The sequence below is a fragment of the Arabidopsis thaliana genome, chromosome 2 (assembly GCF_000001735.4).
Source record: "Arabidopsis thaliana chromosome 2, partial sequence".
Lineage (NCBI taxonomy): Eukaryota > Viridiplantae > Streptophyta > Magnoliopsida > Brassicales > Brassicaceae > Arabidopsis > Arabidopsis thaliana.
In genome coordinates, this window is record NC_003071.7 from 4946003 (window position 1) to 4973088 (window position 27086).

At 35.3% G+C, this 27086-nt stretch overlaps 1 non-coding gene and 3 pseudogenes across 4 annotated transcripts; 2 read left to right on the top strand and 2 right to left on the bottom strand.

Annotated features, from left to right (window-relative positions):
- Nucleotides 1–232: 232 nt before the first annotated feature.
- Nucleotides 233–950, top strand: AT2G12325 (annotated as a pseudogene; the record flags this gene model as incomplete). Its single annotated transcript has 1 exon — nt 233–950.
- A 3564-nt stretch (nt 951–4514) lies between these two features.
- AT2G12330 lies at nt 4515–9795 on the top strand (annotated as a pseudogene; the record flags this gene model as incomplete). Its single annotated transcript has 1 exon — nt 4515–9795.
- A 7972-nt stretch (nt 9796–17767) lies between these two features.
- Nucleotides 17768–18216, bottom strand: AT2G05685. Its single transcript, NR_140097.1, has 2 exons — nt 18121–18216; nt 17768–17869 (listed from the first exon to the last, which is right to left on the bottom strand). It is a non-coding gene; the product is annotated as an other RNA (non-coding RNA).
- A 2909-nt stretch (nt 18217–21125) lies between these two features.
- Nucleotides 21126–26103, bottom strand: AT2G12340 (annotated as a pseudogene; the record flags this gene model as incomplete). The annotated part of the gene is made up of 1 exon: nt 21126–26103.
- Between the last annotated feature and the right edge of the window lie 983 nt (nt 26104–27086).

Sequence of the window (27086 nt, forward strand, 5' to 3'; positions counted from 1 at the left end):
TCAGTCATAAGACTATTCTTCAATTTTGAAGATGATGACTTTGTTCTTGGTAGTTTGGAAACTAACAAAATGATAAGTTGATGAAATTCCGGTTTGAGAATTTCTCACATCAATCGATCAAAGAAGCGAGGGAGTTACTAGAAAAAGTGTAAGCACATCGATAAAATTCAGCTAACGTACGATGAATGGTGTGCAAACATCTCTGACATTGAACCAGTCACTTGTAACTGAAGATAAAAGGGCATATATGGATAAGTTTCCATATGCTTATGCTATGTACGCGATGTTATGTACAAGGTCAGACATTGCACATGTAGTTAGAGTTATTAGCAGATTTTTGAGCAATCTAGGTAGAAAACATGAGATGATATGAAGTGGATTCTAAGTTACCCGAAAGTGAATTTGAGTTCAGCGTTATGCTTCAAGAAGCCTGAGATGAAATTGTAGGAGTATGTTGATGCTGAAAATTGAGGTGACATTGATAGCATGAAGAGCACATCTGGATATGTTTAAACTTTTGGTGGTACATGTTGAGGAAGGTTTTGTCGTATGACAAGTTTAGGTTGTGTGCAACCTCAATTGGTCTTCTAAATTGGAGAGAAGACGCCGCTACAGATGAAGACTTGGAGATTTTGATTAATTTCCAAGTGGGAAATTGTTGAGTTGAGGAAACAAATCTCAATGTAAACACATGGTTGCTTATGTGAACCCATAGCTGATTACGTGAACGTATGGTTGAAGCTGTGAAGATATGTTATATTCTATGAACTTATGGTTGGTTATGTAAACGCATGTTCTATTTTGTGAACTATGTTTTTAAAATGTTTTAGCAAGAGTATCTTAAAGATAGAGAGCGGTAGAGCAAGAAGTTTTTTGGCCCATATTTAGTCGTCCTAAATATTTTCTTTATATGTATTTGTTGTACTCGCCACTTTTTATTATTGAAGATAGAGAGCGGTAGAGCGAGAAATTGAGAAAAATTGTAGCTTCCGATTTTCTTTGATCGGATTGAAATCTGTAGTGGAAGAAAGTGGATGTAGCTTTCACGAGTGAACAATTATAAAACTTATGCTTACTTTATCTATTGCTTTTATTCCGTGTTGTTGATGAAGAATTAGATTTGCAATTCTTAACATGATCAACATTTGAAAAGTAGAAGTTTAACTGTTAGTATACAACAAGATTTCTTAGCTTCATTTTCACCTTTGACATTACTTACAAAGTTTTAAAAGAGATTAATTTTCTTACTTTTGGATGGAAACATGTTTTAAATTCCGAGTTATTTGAAATAATGGTACAAACACTTTGTTGAAGAATATAGAGCTGACGGTTATATTTTGGACATTATTAATTTTTTTAATACGCAACTAAAAGTCCAAGAAAACTCTTTATTCCTAATTCGTTGGATTTATATAACATTGGATTGTCATCAATCTTATAACATAGTTATATTATATTTAAATTGATTTATAACATGAATTTATTTGGAACTCTGTATTGGTTTGTACTAGGACACGATGAATGTCTTTACAAAATATTTTCTTACAATGTTTATTCCCGCGGATATAAAATCATGAGATACTACTTTTTTGAGGGGAGAATTAAAATATTATTTGAATAGAAGAACAAAGCAAGAATTTATAATGGGAAAATTGTCAAAAAAATTACGAACTTTCAAATTTGGGACGATTTAATCTTGAACTTCACGGAAGACAAATAAATCGTAAAGTTTTTGTTGACTTTCGAAATAAATGACAAAGTTTTTGTTGATTTCCCATTTGAATCATGTCGTTAAATAGGTTAACAGAATTATTTTACGGCGTTAATGTCTCGTGTATATGCTCTGTTAGAACAAAACGACGTCGTTTATTGAGAGACAAAAGAACGTCGTTTTGTCTGTTAAAACAAATTTAAACCCTGAATCTCCAATTCGATTTTATTATCTGCGATTTTGAGGTCAAGGTGGGTCTGTGATTTCGAGATAATGAAATCGATTTGGGGATATAAGGTTTAAATTTGTTTTAAGACAAAACGACGTTGTTTTGTCTCTGCAATAAATGACGTTGTTTTGTTCTAATAGAGCAAATAAACGAGTCATTAACGTTGTAATTTCTTTTTGTGAACCTATTTAACGACATGACTCAAATGGCAAGTCAACAAACACTTTCTCATTTATTTCGAAAGTCAACAAAAACTTTACGATTTATTTGTTTTCCGTGAAGTTCAAGATTAAATCGTCCCAAATTTGAAAGTTCGTGATTTTTTTGACATTTTTCCCAATTTATAATGTAACAAAGAAATGATTAAAAAATCAGAATAACAAAGTATATGCAAACACATATCTTTAAAACATTTAGTTTAATTTCTCGGAGGAGGATGAATGAAAGACGACTCACAAATTACTCACACCATCACTAGAAAAATAATGATTGAGATAGAATCCTATAACATGTTTATAAGAAATCCACAATGAAATACAGTCCAAGTACGATATGCGACCGCAATCATTTTGTTGCTATAATTTGACATAAAAAAAATATGTAAAGAAGGATATTGCAATATTGTTAAGAAACACGGTGTTAGTCTCTAATATCAAAGATTATTTTGTTGGTTTTATGGTGTTTTCAATAAAAGTTTTGGTATTTTGTGTTTTCTTACTTAGAAATAATTTACACAAATATCATTGCATTGATTTTTTTGATAACACTAGATTTTAACCATTTTAAGCCCTTGTTTTTCATGCATTTAGCTTAGTTTCATGTCTCTTTTCATGCATTCTTAGTCCATTTTTCTTCCTTTTCATATTTTGCATTGCATCGCATAGCATAGTTGTATTTGGAGTGTTTTAGAGGTGAAACCAACACTTTTGGACTCGATTGGGAGTGTTTCTAGCACAATGGATGGAAGGGCTCAAGTTATGCGATCAAAGGAAGGACATGGAGTATACTCGGGGTTTCTACTCGGCTGTAGATCGAGTAGAGCACACAAGGGGGAAGCAAGGACTATACTCGGCCAAGACACTCAGCTGGAGCTCTAGTGGTGCACATGAGGAAGAAGGGAAGCTGCTCGATTGAAGCTACTCGGCCTGGACCCGAGTAATGTGACCAAAGGAGGCTATTCGACTTTCCTACTCGGCCTAAACCCGAGTGGTTCTGCGCCGACTTTCCTATTTTGTCTTTTTCCTAATTAGGGCATCCTAGTATTGCCTATAAATAGACCTCCTATGTTTTTGCCCAAAATATCTTTGTTTGTCTGCTGGATATTAGGGTTCTTAGATTTGTTTTTAGATTTTCTGGTTGTTGTGTTGAGAATTTGGATTTGATTTCTTCTACAAACTTGTTTATCTTATTGAGATTAATCATTTCCTAAGTTTATAATGATTTCTGGGTTTTATAATTTTTCTGAGTTTTGTTCTATGATGTTCTTCATTGTTCTTGAGTAGTCTTCTTCAGAGTTCTTGAAGATGGGTTAGGTTTAGGTGGATTTCTCTGTTATTTAGCTAGCTAAGTTTATAAATGCATGATTCCCTTCTGTTTTAGGAGTTCTTAATGCTAATTTTTTTCTAATCAATTGAAAATTGATTTCAGACTTTCTCCACCTAATAAGTGTTTGACGAAATGTCTGAACCAACTAATTTCAGAGATTTGTAAATTCTAACCCAAGACCTTGGATGTTTAGACTGCTTATTGATTTTAATAGATTGGTGTTTAAAGCCTGTTTTGCTATGTTTCATCAATGAAAATTTAGATTAGGAAGTGGTAAAGTTATGAGGATCATTGTCACGAAAGTGGATTGATTTGGTTATGAATCTATTGTCTAGGGATAGCTTGATTGAGTTTGTTAGTTAGCTAATGGATTGAGGAGTCCACTAGAACCAATTACCCCATTCTTAAGAGCTCTGTTTCATTTTATTGTGCTAAACTCGTGTCTTTAGTACTCTGTTCGTTTTGTTTAGTTCGTGTGCAAAATTGGTGTTTTTAGTCTTCTACTCGACATGTTTTAGTAGTATGCTCGGCCGAGTACTTCACTTTGTGCTTGGTTTACTTTCTTGTTCTTGCATTTGACAGTTCCTAGTCTTTAGCTTCATTTCTGCTTTTATCACTTGTGTTCTTTACCTTCTGCTTAGTATAGTTCATTTCTGAATTTTATTTGCATGTTAACATGTTGCTTAGGTTTAGTAGAAACACACCAAACCTACTCACACTTGGCTTGACTTAGTATTCTCTGATCACATCCTGATTGTTAGCAATTCCACCCAATTGGATTGACACCTTAAATGCTATAATGACATAAGATGCATTTAGGGAATTGACACACAAAACCCTTGTATCAATTTGGCGCCGTTGCCGTTTGGGTGTTTTCTTGTTACATTTAGGATTTCTGAGTTATTAAGATCAAGTTCTATTTCCTTCTTTCTGGTTACTCACTTCTATCTTCATTTGCTTGTTTTTGTCTTGCATGTACTCATACTCGACTAGCACGTCGAGTACATAAGTCGAGTAAGATCAAAACGTATGCAAACTCGTTCTTAAGGTTTTGGTAATCTCCTGCGGTATAGAGACGACATACACAAGATTCAGCGTGAACTCAGAGAACAACAAGCCACTTCAAAACCAGTAGTAATGGCTAATGATGCGTATGCTAATGAGTTGCCAGGCAACATTGGTGCTAGAGATGCACCTAGAAACCACCATCAGAGCGCTGGTATTGTCCCCCCTCCTATTCAAAACAACAACTTTGAGATCAAGAATGGTCTTATCTCCATGATTCAAGGCAATAAGTTTCATGGACTGCTAATGGAGGACCCATTGGATCATCTTGATAATTTTGATAGACTCTATAGTCTAACGAAGAAAAATGGAGTTAGTGAGGTCAACTTCAAGCTCAGGTTATTCCCTTTCTCACTTGGAGATAAAGCTCATCTTTGGGAAAAGATTTTGCCTGTTGAATCTATAGACACTTGGGATGATTGTAAAAAGGCTTTCCTAGCTAAGTTCTTCTCTAACTCAAGAACAGCTCGATTGAGGAATGAGATTTCAGGATTCACTCAGAAGAATTCTGAATCATTCTCTGAAGCATGGGAACGCTTCAAGGGCTACACTACTCAATGCCCTTACCATGGTTTCAAGAAAGCCTCACTTCTTAGTACTCTCTACAAAGGAGCATTGCCCAAGATCAGGATGCTATTGGATACAATTTCTAATGGCAACTTTCTCAACAAAGATGTAGCTGAAGGTTGGGAACTTGTTGAAAACCTAGCTCAATCTGATGGGAATTACAATGAAGACTATGATCGCTCTAACCGAGGAAGCAACGATTCTGAAGACAAGCACAAGAAGGAGATCAAAGCTCTTAATGATAAGATTGACAAGTTGGTGCTTGCTTAGCAGAGAAATGTTCACTTCATTAGAGAGGAAGAGCTTACCCAAATCCAAGATGGGGAGAATCTGACTATTGAGGAGGTGAGCTACCTACAGAATCAAGGTGGCTACAACAAAGGTTTCAACAACTACAAACCCCCTCATCCTAATCTCTCTTACAGAAGCAACAATGTGGCCAACCCACAAGATCAAGTCTACCCTCAACAGAACCAACAGACTCAAGCTAAGCCCTTTGTGTCCTACAACCAAGGGTACAACCGAAAGCAGAACTTTGGACCTCAGGCTTCACCTAGCAACAACAGACTACTTCTGCACAAGACTCAGAGATAAAGACTCTACTTCAACAACTTGTGCAAGGACAAGCCTCATGTTCCATGACCATGGATAAGAAGCTGGTTGAGCTCACCACTAGGATTGATTGCTCTTATAATGACCTGAACATCAAGATTGATGAGCTTAACACTAGAATGAAGAGCATGGGGGGACACATTGCTTCTACTTCAGCTCCTAAGCATCCTGGCCAACTTCCTGGCAAAGCTGTTCAAAACCCAAAGGAATATGCTCATGCTATCTCCACAGTTCATACTTCTGTCACTGAGGACAGTGAGATTCAAAAGGGGGAGGTTTTGAGACCAAGATCAAGACAGGAAATTGAACTCGGCTTCTTTGCTCGGCTTGTTGAACGAGCACATGACCCGAGTAACCCAAGCCCTATTCCACCTCCTTATGTCCCTGTACTGCCATTTCTAGAAAGGATTGCACAGATTGAAGAAAGGATCTTCAAGAAACACAAGATGATGTTCATCAAGTGCATCAAAGAGTTAGAAGAGAAGGTACCCTTGGTTGATACTCCCAAGGAAGTGATTATGGAAAGACCCCAAGAAGCTCAGGAAATAGTTGAATTGAGTTTTGAGTGCAATGCTATCATACAAAGGAAGGTGATACCAAAGAAGCTAGGTGATCCAGGTTCTTTCACTCTACCTTGTTCTCTAGGACCCCTAGTGTTGAACAAGAGTCTTTGTGATTTGGGAGCTTCAGTTAGTTTGATGCATTTGTCTGTTGCAAAGAGATTGGGGTTTGATAAGTTCAAGCCTAGCTGCATCCACCTGATTCTAGCTGACAGATCAGTGAGAGTGCCTCATGGGATGCTAGAAGACTTACCAAAAAAGATTGGATCAGTTGAGATTACAATCGACTTTGTGGTTTTAGAGATGGATGAGGAACCAAAAGACCCTCTCATTCTTGGGAGACTATTTTTAGCAACTGCATGCGCTCTAATCGATTTACAAATGGGGAAGATAGATTTGAACCTTGGTAAGAATCTCAATATGAGCTTTGACATCTCCAAGAAAATGAAGAAGCCCACCATAGAAGGGCAGCTTTTCTTCATTGAAGAAGAAAGAAGGATTACCTAAGTCCTGCAATTGAGGAATACTTTGAGGAATCTGATTCAGAGAAGGAGACTATACTGCTGATGAAAAGGAGGCTTACTTTGAGGAAAGATCCAATGAGTACTCTACTCTCCAGCTATCTAGAGAAAATGCAGAGTATGATTCAGACTTTGAGGATTCAGCAAGTGAAGATGAGGAGTTCTCAGTTCCTCTCTTCAATCTCTTCTCTACCTAAAACATTCTGAGAGTCAAGCTTAGTGACTTTAAACAAGCTCACTTGGTAGGAAGTCCCATGTCTATCCTTGTATATATTGTTTTCTTGTTATTTTTGATGTTTTTGTTTAAGTGTTTCAGGAAAAAGGACCTTTGACAATTTTCGGGCCCCACTCGACCGAACCACTCGGCTACAGGGCGAGTGTGGGCTTCAATTGATTAAAGCCCAGACATGAACCATACTCGGCCCATAGTCGAGTATGAGCCTCACTGTTCAAGCCCAAAAAGATGCACCACTCGGCCAGAAGCCGAGTAAGAAAGAAGTCCACTAAGCCCAACATTGTACTCGACACGCGCGCCGAGTATGTCGGCCGAGTTCACATGTGCGAGGTCAACACAATTTAAATTCAAATTTGAATTCGAATCTACTTGGCCCCACACGTCAATCCTGCTCTCCAAAGGCCATCAAAGATTCTTCTGCAAATACTGAAAGCTTGTCCCCTTGACCAAATGAAGGGTGAAGATCTAGGGTGTTTGAAGGGCTAGGATAAAATCTTCTTGTCTATAAACCACCCTCAACAAGCTAAGTCACTTACTCTCTCTCTTTACTCAATCAATTTCGTATTTTGCTACTTCTCTCTAGATATTTCAAGATTTTACTCTCACTTCTCTTTAGAATTCCCAGAAACTGATCCATAATTTCTTACTTCCTTTTCATACAATCCATTTCAAAACCTCTCTTAAAGCTTTTGATCAGTTTAAAACTTCAAATTCTCTTCTACTTTGACCTGCTTTGGGTTGTTTTGGGTGACTATCTGTAGTAACTCACCACAAGACCATGGATTCTGAAGAAGCAAGAAGAATAGCCTCTGCTCGTGCTGTAGCTAGAGGATTTGCCATGATCAACGAGAAAGGTCCGGTTTTGAATCAGGAAGCTGTGAGTCCTGGTTTTACTCGGTTGACAGGTCGAGTACAGTGGCCGAGTATGACTCCAGAATCTTCTGTGGGTTGTTCTGCTGCTGCCAGAGAGGAAGTTGCATAGGGGAAAATGGTTTGGGAAGCTGAACCAGTTACAGAAGAAGAAGTGCCTGTGTTAGAGGGGGAAGCATCTGAAGAAGATGAGGAGATTGTTGAGGAGGTTTTGCCAGTTCATGTAAGAAGGAGAAGGAACAATCCAAGGAAGAAAGAGCCAACCATTGAAGAGTTACCAGTACCTAATGGAGCTGAGTTTTGAAGGGACAAGATATCCCCATAGACCAACCATGCAAGCATTGGGGATCTGTAGGGATATTGAATATCTCATGGAGATGGCCAAGCTAGAGACATTCTTTTGTGAAGGATACAAGGAGGAGAGCTGCCAGTTCCTAGCCACCTTGAAGCTCCACTTTTATGCCGATGAGAGAGAGAAAGAACTACATAAAGGAGTGGGGTATATCACATTCATGGTGTATGGAAACCACTACTCCCTTGCTATTAGGCAGCTAAGTGCTGTTTTCAAGTTCCCTACCAAGTATGGAATCCGCCAGAACTTCAACAAGGAAGAGCTCCATGATTTGTGGTTAACAATAGCCGGTCCGCTTCCCTACAAGTCAGCTAGGGCCAAAAGTTCAGCAATAAGGAGTCATGTGCTTAGGTATCTTCACCTTTGTATTGCAAATGCCTTCTTCCCAAAGAAGACAACTGGCCATGTCAATGAGGGAGAGCTGAAGATGCTTGATCTTACTCTATTCTTCATTTTGGGGAAAATAATGAAGAAAATAGAGATGGAAGGGGATAGGTCCGATACATCCCTTTCGGTGGTGTTGATTGATCATTTGATAAGCTTTAGGGAATATGCAACCGGCATCCACCAATCCGGTTATGGAGGCAGCTTGTGTGATGGAGGAGTGATCACACCCATCCTCATAGCTGCTGAAGTCCCTCTTCATACTCCCAATGTCACAACCAATTACATTAATATGGAGCATTTGAGGAAGAAAGGCTTCCTGGATAGGTCAGCTCCAGCTGATCAATTTCAGTTCAAGTTTAAGCACCCCAAGCTACGCCTCTCTAGGCTAGCACTTACATGCAAGGAGTACACCACCGTTAGAACTGGAAACAACATTGACTTTGATCCTCCTCCATCAATCTTAGTCAATGTCCATGTGCCTTTCCACGATGAGCCGAGCATAGGGAGTGAGTCACCAGAAGAAGAAGCGGAGTTCAACCAAGCGGAAGCTGAGCAGGAAGAACATACTCGGCCGAGTACATTTCAGCAGGCCGAGTATGGCCAGGCCGAGTATGACCAGTCTGAATTCAGTCTAGCAGAGCAGTTTGATGAGCAAGAGGATTCGTGTGAAGCTGCAGTAGAGCAGTATTTCTTTGAAGATTATGCTGAGTCCGATCAAGAAAGGGATCCCGGCCAAGTACACAAGAAGATGGGAATTCTAAAGGGTCTAGGGAAGTTTCAGAGAAAGTTCATTTGTGGGTTGAAAAAGAAGGTGAGAAAGATGAAGAGGGCAATGAACGGTATGGCGGTTCAAATTCTGGAGGTCCAAAGAAGGCAGAGATTACCACCACCTCCATCTGAGTTCAGGAGAAGCAACTCGATGAGTGTGGCGGCACAAAGGAACGTTCGTTTTGACCCACCAAGAGCCTCATCTTATGAGCGTGGGAGGAGCTCCACCTTCTCAGACCGCCGCTTCAACACACGCCCACCCGGTATAGCGAACCAGTTGGTTCTGAATGCTGACCCGAGCCGCAAAGAGTTATACTCGGGGTACATGCTCGACCGGTCAACCGAGTATAACCCCAGCACTTCCACCCATGATCCTGAGTACACACAAGACCGCCTGGACGAGTTTGTCCAGAACCTCTTCGTCTAAACACTGAGGTATCACTCCATTTCACTGTTAATACCATTGCATTTCTTTTGTTTTTGCTTAGTGTGGTTATTTCTCTTGAATTCTCCTTCGAATTTTTATTACACAAGGGACTGTGTAATTTAAGTTTGGAGGAGAGTTCAGAATGTATCTAACATTGTTTCTTGTTTTCTTATTCAAATTTTTGCATCATCTAAGGCATAGAAAACCCATAAAAATTTGAAAATTTTTTGAAAATAATTCCAAAAAAATTAGAGTGCCATGTAGTTTCCATTTGAATTATAGGGCTGTTTTTTGAATGATATCATATAGGTTGTTGCATCATGCACTTGCATAGGGGATAATGATGATCATAGCCTTGTAAATTTGCAATGTTCACTAGATAGTTTTAATGCCTTTGTTGTTAGTTGTCTAGTTCTTAACCGATTGAACTTGAAGTAAGACCGCACCATCTTTTGAATTCATATACTTGACCTTCCTTAGTCGAAACTCGCTGTGATTTGAAGCTATTCCCTATCAATTTAAACCATAATTTGACTTGTAATTATCATACTATGCATTGCTTGTTAAACTCATGGTTACCCTAAAAATATTTGGATCTTCTTATTCATTTCACCACACTTGTTGATCCAAATAGCTGACTCTCATCTTTAGAGCAGTTCTCCCACACCCTAACCTAAGCCTTCTTTCAAGCCATATATCACTTGTGAGTGTTTGTGAGGTCTTATTTCGATTAAGCTTGGTAGAAAGTGTTAGGTTTGTAACGACAAAGATAGTATCTCATGTAGTTCTAGTTCGCGTTATCCAGACTAGATAGGATTAGGTGGGTACTTATACTATGGGTTGGGAAGAGTTTAAAAGAGAAAAAGGGTTGAATTCATTGTTTACAAGAAAAGGGAAAAGAATTCTAGGAGAAGTAAGCTAAAGAAGTTAGAAAAGTCTAGTAAAGGGTTTGAGATTGTTAAAGAAAAAGATTGGGTTCTAGTTAGGTAATGAAGAAGGGTAAAAAGCCCTAAGTTTAAAGAGATTAAAATCAGAACCTTAGTGCTAATGAAAGTCAAACCCGCTAGAAGTCTCAAAGAAAAAAGAAAGCTTCTCCTAGAGTTAAGAGAAAAAAAGAAAAGAATGGGTTAAGAAAGAATTCAAAAGATCATGAATGCAAATGGTAGAGTTAAGTTCTTAATTGGGATGTGAGATGGGATTTCCATTAGATCTTCATTGATTATACTTTGGGTAGATGAGATCTTATCTTTGTAAGCATAACTTGGGACTTACCTTTAGCATTCTATTAAAGCTTAATCATTCTTGAGAGATCTTTTGTTACTAAAGCCTATTCTTTAAGGGACCATTTTTGTCTCTTGACCCTTTACCCTTAGCCAAATGAGTTTAATATGCATTTTATAGTATGATCCATGGTTCTTGCTTAATGAATGTTAAAGGGAATATGCTGATTCGAATGCTTGAATAGACTAAGTTAAAGGTTAGGTTGTGTTGTGAAGATGATGGCTAAAGTTTTTAAGTAGAGATCATTCAACCTATCACTCTAGAATTAGCAACATGGACATTGAGACCATTTATTTTACATGCATTTTTGGCTCTGAATCCCCACCTTCAAACCTCACTCCTAACCTAGTTTTATTTGTTGCTTGAGGACAAGCAAAGAGCTAAGTTTGGGGGTGTTGATAACACTAGATTTTAACCATTTTAAGCCCTTGTTTCATGCATTTAGCTTAGTTTCATGTCTCTTTTCATGCATTCTTAGTCCATTTTCCTTCCTTTTCACATTTTGCATTGCATTGCATAGCATACTTGCATTTGGAGTGTTTTACAGGTGAAACCAGCACTTTTGGACTCGATTGGGAGTGTTTCTAGCACAAGGGATGGAAGAGCTCAAGTTGTGCGATCAAAGGAAGGACATGGAGTTTACTTGGGGTTTCTACTCGGCTGGAGATCGAGTGGAGCACACAAGGGGGAAGCAAGGACTATACTCGGCCAAGACACTCGGCTGGAGCTCGAGTGGTGCACATGATGAAGAAGGGAAGCTGCTCGATTGAAGCTACTCAGCCTGGACCCGAGTGATGTGCCCAAAGGAGGCTACTCGACTTTCCTACTCTGCCTAGACCCCAGTGGTGCTGCGCCGACTTTCCTATTTTGTCTTTTTCCTAATTAGGGCATCCTAATATTGCCTATAAATAAACCTCTTATGTTTTTGCCTAAAATATCTTTGCTGTGTTTGCTGGATATTAGGGTTCTTATATTTGTTTTGCATTTTCTGGTTGTTGTGTTGAGAATTTGGATTTAATTTCTTCTACAAACTTGTTTATCTTATTGAGATCTATCATTTGCTAAGTATATAATGATTTCTGGGTTTTATGATTTTTCTGAGTTTTGTTTTATCATGTTCTTCATTGTTCTTGAGTAGTTTTCTTCAGAGTTCTTGAGGATGGGTTAGGTTTAGGTGGATTTCTCTGTTCTTTAGCTAGCTAAGTTTATAAATGCATGATTCCCTTTTGTTTTAGAAGTTCTTAATGCTATTTTCTTTCTAATCAATTGAAAATTGATTTCAGACTTTCTCCACCTAATAAGTGTTTGATGAAATGTCTGAACCAACTAATTTCAGAGATTTGTAGATTCTAGCCCAAGACCTTGGATGTTTAGACTGCTTATTGACTTTAATAAATTGGTGTTTAAAGCCTGCTTTGCTACGTTTCATCAATGAAAATTTAGATTAGGAAATGGTAAAGTTATGAGAATCATTGTCACGAAAGTGGATTGATTTGGTTCTGAATCTATTGTTTAGGGATAGCTTGATTGAGTTTGTTAGTTAGCTAATGGATTGAGGAATCTACTAGAACCAATTACCCCATTCTTAAGAGCTCTGTTTCGTTTTATTGTGCAAAAGTCGTGTCTTTAGTACTCTGTTCGTTTTGTTTAGTTCTTGTGCAAAATTGGTGTTTTTAGTATTCTACTCGACCTGTTTTAGTAGTATGCTCGGCCGAGTACTTCACTTTGTGCTTGGTTTACTTTCTTGTTCTTGCATTTGACAGTTCCTGGTCTTGTGTTTCATTTCTGCTTTTATCACTTGTGTTCTTTACCTTCTGCTTAGTATAGTTTCATTTCTGAATTTGATTTGCATGTTAACATGTTGCTTAGGTTTAGTAGAAACACACCAAACCTACTCACACTTGGCTTGACTTAGTATTCTCTGATCACATCCTGATTGTTAGCAATTCCACCCAATTGGATTGACACCTTAAATGCTAAAATGACATTAGATGCATTTAGGGAATGGACACACAGAACCCTTGTATCACTTTTAATATAATGATGGATGTTGATTATGTAAAAAATTAATGTTATTTCAGTGATATCTATAAAATCTCTCAACAACCATGTCTAACATACAAATGTTTTTAATTTCAATACTAATACTTAAATTAGTTAATTTAGTAAAACTATTTTATTAAATAATCGAAAAAAACTTTTTACCCTGCGCAAGGGGACAACACCTAGTTCTCATTGTATAAGACGAGTGTACTCACAACAACATTCATTAATGAGAATAACATAATTTCTTGATTCTCTCTCTAACAAACTTTTCTAGAATAAATGAAACCAATAATCAAATCTTACCTTAAACTCACGCACCAGAGAATGAAACGTTCGGAGAGAAATGACACGAGATAGAGCGAAGAAGAAATCCGGCGAGAGAGAAAGAGAGATCCGGTGAGAGAGAGAGAGATCCGATGGAGAGAGAGAGATCCGGGGAAGTGTTTGTTTGCGGCGAAGAAGAGAGGGCAATGGCGTCGAGAGAATGAGAGAAATAGATTAGGTTTTTGGGATGTAATTCTTTAAATTATTTAGGGGTATTTAGGTCATTTTGTATTTTGGACTGAATCAGTTCCAGTTAACTGGTCGATCAGACTCAGCCGGATTCCGATCATTTTGAAATGAGTTTTATAAAAAAAATCCAACTGATCCATCTCACTCCAGTGTTAAATTGCTCTAAACGAACATCATTATTCATCTACATTCAACTGGATCATCTGACTGGACAAACAAACATCACCTTACTTTTGAATGTTTTTTTTTATATAATTACATCAAAGAATATTTTTATTTTCTTATTGACCTCTCTACGATCAAAATACAATTTCTAATTGAAGAATATTTTTTGTTGTTATGTATTTGTCTAAATCGTATTGATGATTAAAGTTTTATTGACTTCATGAAAAGAACTTTCTATTCTTTTTTATTTACGCTCTGAATGGAGAAAGCGTACAGGGTAGAGCGGATCAAGCACATCAAGCAGAACAAAAGCAGATCAAGCAGATCTAGCGGTAGAAGTGTGAGTCAAGCGGTTCAAACGCTTCAAAAGATATTTTGAATGGTGAAAGCAGATCATATAGTGCGGATGAAATATGTACTTTTTAAAAAAATAGAAAATCTAAATTAATAAAAATATAGATTAAATTTTCTTAGATAATAGTATATGGCACACCTTCCAAATTTATCTACTTTTATGCTTACATTCAACTTTTAATCATTTGTGTTTATACATTGATGGGAGAAACGTTATTCTATGGGTTTTTTTTTGCCTTTTAGCAACAAAAGTGGATGAACCACTTACATAACAAAAATGAGACGGATCATCTATATAATGCCACACACAATTCAAAAACAATTTTATATTTACTTTTAATATCATTTATGGCTATATAATACATTGTAAAGAAACACTTTTACACACACCAAAAAAAAAACTCTTTCTATTACTTATACCAAAAAATTAAAATCTCTTACATACAACAAAGGAATGAAGGTCATATTTCATTTTTGAAATCAAATTATGTTTTATTTTATATATAATATATGTATGTATTAAGAATATTGTACTATAATTAATACATATCGATTAATTAAAACTAGAGTAGTTTTATTGATTAATTTATTTATAGCTTCAAACTTTTGTATAAAATTATTGAAATACAAACATATATACTTATAAGTACAATTTGTGAACTATTACAATTTTGATTTCTAATGTTAACTTTTCATGAAATATAACAATAACTTGATGTATGTTACCAATTGTTTCTAAACTTTTTTGTTAGCTGTCTATAAAGTAGAAATTCAGTAATTTTTATCTTTTTTATGTAACAAAAAAAATTACTATTACTATTTATTTTTTATTAATAGTTAAATAGTATCAAAATTAATATATACATAATTACATGTATTTTTAAAAGAAAATTAACTATTATATGGTATAATTTGAAAATGGTTCTCCTCCTAGGAATAAGTAGGAACTGTTTAACCAATGTCATGCATATTTAAGTTCTGTTATTGACAAGACATTTGGAGTTCGGAAGAAAAAATGGAGGATTCCTTGTGAATTTTCTAGATATAATACTCATGTGCAAAAGAGAGTAGTAATGGCTACAATGGGGCTACATAATTTTATCAGAATTTCAAATTTTTCAAATGAAGCTTTTGCAAAAGTAATGCGAAAAACAGAGATTACTGACAAATTTTGAAACTAGTTAAGAGAATATCTAAGCTGCAGAGATAGTTGATGACGATCTAATGGCAAATACGTGATAGAGCATATGGATGAACCATGACAGCAAACAGACTTTTTTTAGAAAAATATAAAGAATAACCTCCTGTAACCTCGTTTCTTCCACCTTAAACCTGTTGGTTTTCATCCCAAGAAGCAGAAGACCTCACACAACTGTGATCACCATCACTGTTAAGCAAGAGCAGAAGAGCGTTGTAGCGGTTCACCCCCCAGCTAAATGCAGCAGTACCCATTTTTTAGAGAAACTGAAAACTGAATGAAAAAGAAAGAAACTGGAGAGAAAGAAAGTGAGGGTTATAAGTTGATTTTCTTATTAATTTATCATGTAATATTGTGTGTTAGGGCATCCCCAAGGCTAAACACCATTTTGGTGTTCAAATTACACCAATTTTAGCGCTAAAACTTGTGTCCTCTCCAACCATAACACCATAACTCACACTAAAAGAATAATCTACTATTATATTATTTATTTAAAAGATTTCTTTTATTATTTAATAGTTTTGATTAGTATTTATAATTAGTATAGAATTACATAACATTATAAACATAGTACATTGAAATATATATTTAAAATACATAAAATTTTTAACTATTTTGAGTATTTTCATATATAATAATATAAATATATCATAATTAAATAAACTATTTCAAGAGATATAATATATTAATGTATACATTCATTTTTTCATTTTATATCTATTAATCATTAGTAATTTTATTGCAGATATGTTATGGGAAAATCAAAATAGTAGGGTATTGTTTGTTTGATCAATTAGGTAGTGCATCTGGGTGATCATCTAGAAGATCCATTCAGATACATTATTTGGATGATGTTGATTTCTAAAGTTGAAAGTACATCTGGATAAATCATATGAATGCAGATGTGTTCGTTTGAATTATTTTTTAATAATGTGCATCTGCATCTCAATGCATAATGTACCAAATAACTAAAAAGGACATATATTTATCTTAGTGTTATTTTTATGATGTAAATTATATTTACATCTTCATTATTCTTCTAATAATATGTCTCTCCCGCTTGAATATAAGACCTGTAATAAAAATAAAGCATATCACCAAATAAAAGTGTAATACTTAATTCTCTATATATTTGTAATACTTCAAAAAGCCAAACGTGACAAATCTCCTTCACATGACAAAAATCTCCTTCACATGACAAAGGCAAATAATGCTAAATCACAATGGAATGAAGAGGATTAAGCAAGTAGCAAGAACAATTGCTAATTATAGATATTGAGTCATAAGGTTTAACTAGCCAAAAGTGTTAATTTGGAGCTTCCAGTCTATAAAGTGATTCTGATTCATAAAAATAAGAGTGGCTGAGACGTTATAGTTAGACCGAGAGTGAAGTAAAGTAATACTACTTTAAAAGGAAGTTCATGGACGTCAAACCAAGAACGCATCACCGCACCATCTGCATAAGAAAGAATAGACATAAGGTTTTTTCAAACACATATGGATTAAGAGGCATGACACCAACATGTACCACAGAGAAATCATAGATAATCAAACCATAAGTCATGAACAACGAAATCAATAACAGTAAGAAACATTAACATGAATGCAGATCAAAAATAGAAAAGGAAGAACGTACTGTTGCAGCCTACAACTTATAGATCAAAAATAGAAAAGGAAGAACAGATACATACATAGATTCCTTTCAAATATCATTATAAGAGAAAAAGGGAACACCCCATAGAAATTTTAACTAAAGTAGCTAAGTAAAACAGCTTTGTAATCTCTAAAATTTTTAACATCTGCAGCAAGCATGAGAGATATATAGAGACCAATTCTGAAATTCTAAAACAGTTAAGAAACTAACAACACTTAAAAGTCTATAATCAGTTCAAAAGTCATGAAACCTAAACACTCCTAATAGAGATAAAACTCCTAATAGAGGAGACAAGTAGAAAAAGAATCATAACAACAAATCTACTGCAAACTTGACCTAATCAGGAAGAAGATAACTCAAACAATCTATAACAGAAATTAGAAAAACAAAAGCGGGGAACAAAAATAATCAGTGAACAAACTCATCAAGCAAAAAATGCAACTTCAATCACAATCTACCCTAATTCAGACTCGAAAGTAACTCCTGCGGTGAAAAATCTTAACTTTACCCAAAGAAAAAACACCTCTTGAAATCAACTAAACAAGCTAAGAAGTAAGAATCAATGTGTTACGAAGCTATATACAAGACTTAAAATGGGTTTACGAAATAACTCACCAAGGTCACACTGTTGGTAAAACTTGTGTACATCTGCAAAACATAAAACATGAATAAACCCATAATCGTCAAATCTCAGCTAATGAATAAACCGAGGCTAGGAAGAAGAAAGCCGAAATCTTTGAGTTTTTTCCTCAGCAAATTAAGAAAACCCAATTGAATAAACGAGCAATAAACATACAACAAACTTGCAAATCTACAAAAAGTATTTTAGATTCGAGCAAACGAAACAGAGTATATAGAAAGAGAGATTGAGCTGACCAGTAGAGAGAGCCTTGTGTTGAATAGAAGCTTGACCCAGAAAGGAGAATGGTGTAAGTAGAGACTGGAGTTTTCGATTTTTGATTTTCCTCTTCACTTTTCTGAAATCGAGAACAAGCGATCCAATTTTGAACTACACCCAAAAAATCTATTACAAGTAAGAATCGAAAAGAGATATGTATACCTAGAACCGAGCTAAAGCTAATGGAGAAGCAGATCGAGAGCTAACGATAATGGAGAAGCAGATCGAAGAGTGAGAGATAAAGGGAAGTGAAGTACCCTAAAAATCTATTTTTCTTCTTTTGTCTAGAATTGTTGAGAACCGAGGGATAAGAAATGGTTCCGTGCAATTTTCAAATTTTAAAGAGATATTTAAGTCATTTGCTATTTTTGGCTACAGCTAATGCATCTCAATGCACCGATCAAACTCAGCTGAATTTGTTGATTTTTTTGGATGAGTTTTATAAACTCTACTAACTAATGCATTCAACTGTTCTAACAAATTGTGTTCAAACAAACATCAATTGTCATCTGCACCTAGATGGATCAGTCAACTGATCAAACGAACAACACCTAGATATTACAATTTTTGTACTTTTGTATTTGAATTAAAAATATTAAATATTGTAATAATTATCACAATAAATCTATTTACTATATTTATAAATAAAATAATAATTTAATATTCTATAATAAGATCCGTAATAATTGATCCGTTTTCACCATTCAACATTTATTTGGAACCGCTTGATCCGCTCTTGTTCCGCTAGAACCGCTTGATCCGCTCTTGTTCCGCTAGAACCGCTTGATCCGCTTGATAGAGCATATGAATGAAGATTGTGATAGAGCATATGGATGAACCATAACAGTAATCCGACCATTTTTAGAAAAACATAAAGAATAACCTTCTTTAACCACGTTTCTTCCACCGTAAACTTGTTGGTTTTTATCCCAAGAAACAGCAACCATCACACAACTGTGATCATTATCACAATCATGCAAGAGCAGAAGAGCGTAATAGCGGTTCACCCCCCATCTAAATGCGGAAGTGTCCATTTTTTAGAGAAAGTGAAAACCAAATGAGAAAGAAAGAAACTGAGGGTTATAAGTTGATTTTCTTATAAATTTATCATGTAATATTGTGTGTTAGGGCATCTCCAAGGCTAAATACCATTATGGTGTTTCAATTATACCATTTTTAGCGTTAAGACTTGTATCCTCTCCAACCATAACACCAAAAATCACACTAAAAGAATAATCTACTATTATATTATTTATTTAAAATTATTTTTATTATTTAATAGTTTCGGTAAGTATTTATTATTAGTATAGAATTACATAACATTATAAACATAATACAATGAAATATATATTTAAAATACATAAATTTTTAACTATTTTAAGTATTTTCATACATAATAATATAAAAATATAATATTTAAATAAACTATTTGAAGAGATAAAATATATTCATGCATAAATTTATTTTTTTATTTTATATCTATTAATCATTTGTAATTTTATTGCAGATCTGTTTTGGGAAAATTAAAATATTAGATATTTATTTTTTTTACTGTTGAATTTGAATTAAAAAATATTAAATATTTTAATAATTATCACAATAAATCTATTTACTACATTTAAAATAAAATCATAATTTAATAATATATAATAGGATCCGTAATAACTGATCCGCTTTTATCATTCAACATTTATTTGGAACCGCTTGATCCGCTCTTGTTCCACCAGAACCGCTTAATCCGCTTGATAAAGCATATAGATGAAGATTGTGATAAGGCATATGGATGAACAATAACAGCAATCCGACCATTTTTAGAGAAACAGAAAGAATAACTTCTGGTAACCTCATTTCTTCCACCGTAAACCTGTTGGTTTTCATCCCAAAAAACTGGAGAAATCACTGAACTGTGATTATCATCACTGTTATGCAAGAGCAGAAAAACGTAATAGCGGCTCACCCCCCAGCTAAATGCGGAAGTGTCCATTTTTTAGAGAAAGTGAAAACCAAATGAGAAAGAAAGAAACTGAGGGTTATAAGTTGATTTTCTTATAAATTTATCATGTAATATTGTGTGTTAGGGCATCTCCAAGGCTAAATACCATTATGGTATTCCAATTACACCATTTTTAGCGTTAAAACTTGTATCCTCTCCAACCATAACACCAAAAATCACACTAAAAGAATAATCTACTATTATATTATTTATTTAAAATTATTTTTATTATTTAATAGTTTCGGTAAGTATTTATTATTAGTATAGAATTACATAACATTATAAACATAATACAATGAAATATATATTTAAAATACATAAACTTTTAAATATTTTGAGTATTTTCATGCATAATAATATAAAAATATCATATTTAAATAAACTATTTGAAGAGATAAAATATATTCATGCATAAATTTATTTTTTTATTTTATATCTATTAATCATTTGTAATTTTATTGCAGATCTGTTTTGGAAAAATCAAAATATTAGATATTTATTTTTTTTACTGTTGAATTTGAATTAAAAAATATTAAATATTTTAATAATTATCACAATAAATCTATTTACTACCGTTCTTGTTCCAGTAGAACCGCTTAATCCGCTTGATAAAGCATATAGATGAAGATTGTGATAAGGCATATGGATGAACAATAACAGCAATTCAACCACTTATAGAAAAACATAAAAAATAACTTTTTGTAACCTCGTTTCTTCCACCGTAAACCTGTTGGTTTTCATCTCAAGAAGCAGCAGACCTCACACAACTGTGATCATCATCAATGTTCTGCAAAAGCAGAAGAGGGTAAATGCGGAAGTACCTATTTTTTAGAGAAAGTGAAAACCGAATGAGAAAGAAAGAAACTGGGTAGAAAGAAACTGAGGGTTATAAGTTAATTTTCTTATAAATTTATCATGTAATATTATGTGTTAGGATATCTCCAACGCTAATCACCATTATGGTGTTTAAATTACACCATTTTTGGCGCTAAAACTTGTGTCCTCTCCAACCATAACACCAAAAATCACACTAAAAGAATAATCTATTATTATATTATTTATTTAACAGATTTCATTTATTATTTAATAGTTTTGATTAGTATTTATTATTAGTATAGAATTACAATATATTATAAACATAGTACCTTTTTTTTCTGCAAACTGAAATATATTAACCAATTGAGATTTTACAAAGTAGTTTTTGTAACCAAGGTGGTTGACAACCTGATTCAGAATAAAAATCTCCATGAATACAATTGGAGGTTGAGAGGTAATGAGCTATACTATTATTTACACGCTTTGTGAAACCAAAGGAGATTGAAGAAAATTTTGACGCCCAATAATCTATGTCAAGCAGATGGTTCTCTATCTCTGAATTATTAGAGTGCCCATTAATCGATTTTATGAGTATTTCACAATCTCTTTCAAATTGTATCTTCCTAAACCCTCTTATCCAAGCTTGTTAAAGTGCTACTAGAAGAGCTTTCGTTTCTGCCTCTAAAGGAGACGTTACATTAGGTAGTTGTGATGAACCCCAAGCTTTTGGTATCCCTTGATCATCTCTGATAATCCACCCGCATGTAGCTTGACCCGAACGCATATCAAATCCTGCATCAAAATTACATTTGACCGTCGACAAGGGAGGTTAATCCAAATAGGGTGCGAGATCATAACCGGTTGAGTGTCTTTGGCTGGGATTAAAGCACTTCTTAAAGTTGTAATCCATTCATGAACCTCAGCTTGTACTTGTAGAACCATCCGTGAAGGGCTTTCCCAATATTTGTTAAAAACAAAATTATTTCTCGCCTTCCAAATTCTCCATAATAGCCATATCGGAACCAACTATTTATTTTTTGTGAGTTGCTGGTTAAAGTACGAATCTATTATATAAGAGATATTCTCCTTTAGATCATTCAAAAAATGATGGGTTTGAAGGATAGTCAAATTTGACAGACGCCACACCATATTTGCGTAAGGACACGTAAACAGAACATGATTTATGGTTTCTTCTTCTCTACGGCACCGAGAACACAAAGAATCAATTTTCATACCTCTTGTGATTAGTCTGAAACAGGTTGGTAATGCCCGTGAAACGTCCTCCATAAGATGTATTTTATTTTAGGGATTATTGGAAGTTTCCATATCTTGTTCTTTAATTCAACAGAGCCATGAGGAATCGCTGGTTTCCAGTGGGTATCAGTTGGATCATGTGTGAGTAGCCAATATCCCGATCGAACAGTGTACTCTCCATTAGTGTTGTAGTTTCAAACCAACTTGTCTTCTTGCCTTAGCATCTAACACAGACTCATCTTTGAAGTATCTAGCTTTCATTATTCGTGCAAACAAGGAGTTAGGATTTTGAATTATCCGTCATGCTTGTTTTGCCAATAGAGCATCATTGAATTTGGAGAGGTCTCTGAATCCTAAGTCGCCTTCTTTTTTAGAGTATTGTAATCTTTTCCAACCAATCCATGGAATTCCTTTCTTTTTCGCATTCTTCTCCCACCAATAGTTCATAAGGATAGACTCTATTTCACAGATAACTTCCGCCGGGAGTTTGAAACATGACATTGCATAAATCGGCATTGCCATGACCATAAATTTTAGCATTATTTCCTTTTCAGCTAGTGATAGAAACTTTGCACTCCAACTAGACGTACGTTTTTTAACCCGATCAATAATATTCTCAACATTTCTCTTTTTTTCCTTCTGAACTGTTCCGGTAGTCCTAAATATTTGCCTCCGCCTCCATGATTTTGAATGCCTAAAATGTGCTTAGGACGATTTTGTGTTGTACCATGGACTTTTGATCTGAACGTAATCATCGATTTTGTCATGTTTATCTTTTGCCTAGAGTAGTAATCATAGACATCAAAGACATCCTTTAACGCTTGACAATTTCGGACATTTGCTTGGCAAAAAAACAGAGAATCGTCTACGAATTGAGATGAGTTATACTTGAATCTCCAAGCCCTATACGAATGCCTCTACTATCTCCATCCGAGACTCTTGATTTGATGAGGTGACTTAACACATCCGCACAAAGTATAAAAAGATAAGGTGAAAGAGGATCTCCTTGTCGGATTCCACGTTCCGGTTTGATAGTACCATGTGGTACTCCATTAATTAAAACGGAGTAACGGACTGTGCAAACTGCCCCCATAATCCAATCAATCCATCTCTCACAAAAACCAAACAACCTCATTGTCGTCTCCAAAAAGTTCCACTCCACTCTGTCGTAAGCTTTGCTAACATCAGTTTTAATAGCCATGTATGATTTTGCTACACGCTTTCTCACCATTAAAGAATGCATAATCTCATGTGTTATCATGACATTATCATTAATTAGTCTCCCTGGGATGAAAGCAGCTTGAGAGTCATAAACAATAGAATCCAGATGAGTCTTTAGCCTTGCTACTAAACATTTAGAGATTATCTTATAGAGCACATTACATAAAGCAATTTGTTTATAATCAGAAAGTGTTTCTGGATTGTTTATTTTGGGAATCATACAAATATTTGTGTGGTTTATTGATGGTTTCATATAGGAAGTCCTAAAATAATTTTTGACTTCTTTTATCACGTTAGGACCAGCGACATCCCAGCATGATTTGTAGAACCTTGCTGTTAGACCGTCTGGTCCCGGTGCTCTGTCCTCACCTACCGCACTCACAGCATTAAAGATTTCCTCATCGCTAAACTCTCGATTTAAATTATCATTTTTCGTTGATGTCACTGTTGGTGTAAAATCTGCAAAATCTATAACGGATACGGGTCGTCCATTACTCTTATAAATTTTGGTGAAGAATTGTTGAGCATGTCGTCCTATTGTTTGATCTCCTCTATAGATTTCACCATGGTCATCACTAATGGAGTTTATTCTATTTTTTGAGAACCTGGTTTTGGCGCAAGCGTTAAAAAACTCTGTCTTACGATCTCTTTCTCTCATCCATTGATTGCGACTTTTCTGCTGCCAATAAATCTCCTCATCTTTGTAAGTTTTGGTTAGATCTCTCTGAATTTGTGGAATCAATTGTCGTTCAGAATGTACGAGGCTTGATATAGCTCTATTTAGCACTGCTTGTAGATGTTTGATTCTTGTTTCTGCATTCAAATTTGTTTTATGTTTTAATCTTGACATGGCTTGTCGACACGTTCTTACTTGATCCATAATTGTAACATCTCGCTTCAACTTTTCTCTATTCGAACCTTCTTTAACGTGATGTTTGAAGTTTGGTATCTCAATCAGCCGCTTGTCAAACCGGAAAGGTTTCATCTTAGGTGGCTCTGAAATTCCTAAGGTTAATAACAAAGGCTTATGATCTGAAGCAGTAAATTCCAGAAACTCTAATTCCGAGAGTGGAAAAGAGGCAGCGCCTTCAGTATTGATGAATGCTCTATCTAAGCAGCTTTTTACTGTATGAGTATGTCGTTCTCCCACCCAAGAGAACTTGTAACCACTTGATCGAATGTCAACCAAATCACACATTGAAACCATGTTGCAAAAATCTCTGAAAGTCCATTCATCTCTTGGTGGTCCGCCTATCTTTTCAGAGTTTGATAATATCTCATTGAAGTCTCCTATGAGAACCCATGAGTCATTACGTGTAAGTGAAATATTTTCAAAGTGTTTCCAAAGATGATGTCTTTCACTTTGAGAAGGGTGACCATACACGCAAGACAAATAGAAACTTATGTTATTAATAGATATATGTACATCGATATGGCGTTCATCCTGAAAATTCTTAGATAAACGCACATTATCCTTCCACATCAAGGCCAAGCCACCGCTTCTACCTTGAGTGGGCTGAGTTGTTAGAGAATCCTAATACACACGCTAGATTATGTACAACATCACACTTATTAAGCGTTTCAATAAGAAATAAAACATCACACTTAGTTATTTTACATAAACGTACTAGAGGGGATTGAGTCAGCGGCGGGAGGCCCTGACAGTTCCAGGAGACGATCCTCATGGTGGTTGTGGGGGTACCGGGCCCCCCGCGCCTCCGTCAAGTCGCTGTGTTATGGCACATGTTGCAGCAGAATCCGTTCTCCTCTCTTTCTTGCGGAGATGGCTCAGGACCGCCGCTTCTTCCTCTGCTTCTGCGTGGTTGTATAGAGTTTCAAAACTTACTCTCTTTCTCTTCATGAACACAAAGTCATTTCCATCATTGTCTGAGACCTCCTCCATCTTCATTGTCTCACGATTGTTCATTTTGCTCTCTCTTGTTAACTTGGCATGAAGGTACCTTAATCTCTCAACAGTTAAATCTGTGTCTTCAAAGGCACTTGGAACATAAGATGAAACTGAATCAGAGGGGAGATTGGTGCTATGTGCCACTGTGCTTTGACATTGGATTCCGGGAATTAGAGTTGTCGGATCAACGCTTGGAATAGAGTCATCATTATACATCTCGTTGTCTCACTCATCATTGTTGTGATGATCATCATTATTGCCTTCATCATACTCTGCAGGATCAGCCTCTTCAAACACCAATGAACATTCTTCGACATCATGTTTCAAGGATCCACATTTAGTGCAGAACTTTCTTAGCCTTTCAAATCTATACTTTATGATTGTGTTCTTTCATGCATCGAAACGAAAGTTCCTCTGGAAACGAAGTGGGTCATCTAAATTCCAGTTTATCTTAACCCTTACAAATCCCACATGATTAGCATTCTCGTCAAAGTCGACATCATCAACATATCCTAGTCGATTCCCCACAGCACGAGCCATTGCGTTTGTCAAGTAGAGAAGGGGAATACCTTGAATTTTGACCCAGAAGGGTATGATTTTCATCTCCGCATCACTGATGTTTGGATCCCATCGATGAATTGAAAGCATCCAATCGTCGAATAACATAGGGCTTCTTCGCAGAACCAAGTTCATTGATTCTTCGGTCTGAAACTTGAACTGGACTTTCCCCTGTCCAAGGATTCGTCCTACACATGTCTGCAAATCCCCAAACGCAAGGCATCTGACCAATTAGCACCCTCAGATTTTGCTTTCTCGGATTCACTGTTGTGGCAATGAGAGAGAAACGGTTTACAGATGCCGCTTGAGAGCATAACTCCGGTGACAGAGTGATAGGGTCATCATTGATGCCCAAGGCGATATCTTGTACTGACTTTTTGAAAAAGTCACTCATCTCTGTTATTAGGATTAACAGATTTTTAATAGAATGGAAGTGTTGGAGCGAGAGAAGATGACAGAAGCCTTTATACTTGCGGATCCATGGCAGTTTTGGCAAGCGGTTAGCTCCCGAAAAATTGCGGTCATCATCACTGTTATGCAAGAGAAGAAGAGCTTAATAGCGGGTCACCCCCTAGCTAAATGCATAAGTACCCATTTTTTAAAGAAAGTGAAAACCGAATGAGAAAGAAAGAAACTGGGGAGAAAAAAAAATGAGGGTTATAAGTTGATTTTCTTATAAATTTATCATTTAATATTGTGTGTTAGGGCATCTTCAAGGCTAAACACCATTATGGTGTTTAAATTACACCATTTCTAGCGCTAAAACTTGTGTCCTCTCCAACCATAACACCAAAAAATCACACTAAAAAAATAATTTACTATTAAATTTTTTATTTAAAAGATTTCTTTTACTATTTATTAGTTTTGATTAGTATTTATTATTAGTATAGAATTACATAACATTATAAACATAATACATTGAAATATATATTTAAAATACATAAAATTTTAACTATTTTGAGTATTTTCATACATAATAATATAAAAATATCATAATTCAATAAACTATTTCAAGAGATATAATATATTAATGTATACATTCTTTTTTCATTTTATATCTATGAATTATTTGTTATGTTATGGAAAAATCAAAATACTAGATATTAATTGTTTTTACTATTGTATTTTATTTAAAAAAATTAAATACTTCAATAATTATCACAATAAATCTATTTACTATATTTATAAATAAAATTGTAATTAATATTATATAATAAGATCCGTAATAATTGATCCGCTTTCACCATTCAACATTTATTTGGAACCGCTTGATCCGCTCTTGTTCCGCTAGAACCGTTTGATCCAATTGATAGATCATATGGATGAAGATTGTGATAGAGCATATGGATGAACCATAACATGCAATCCGACCATCAA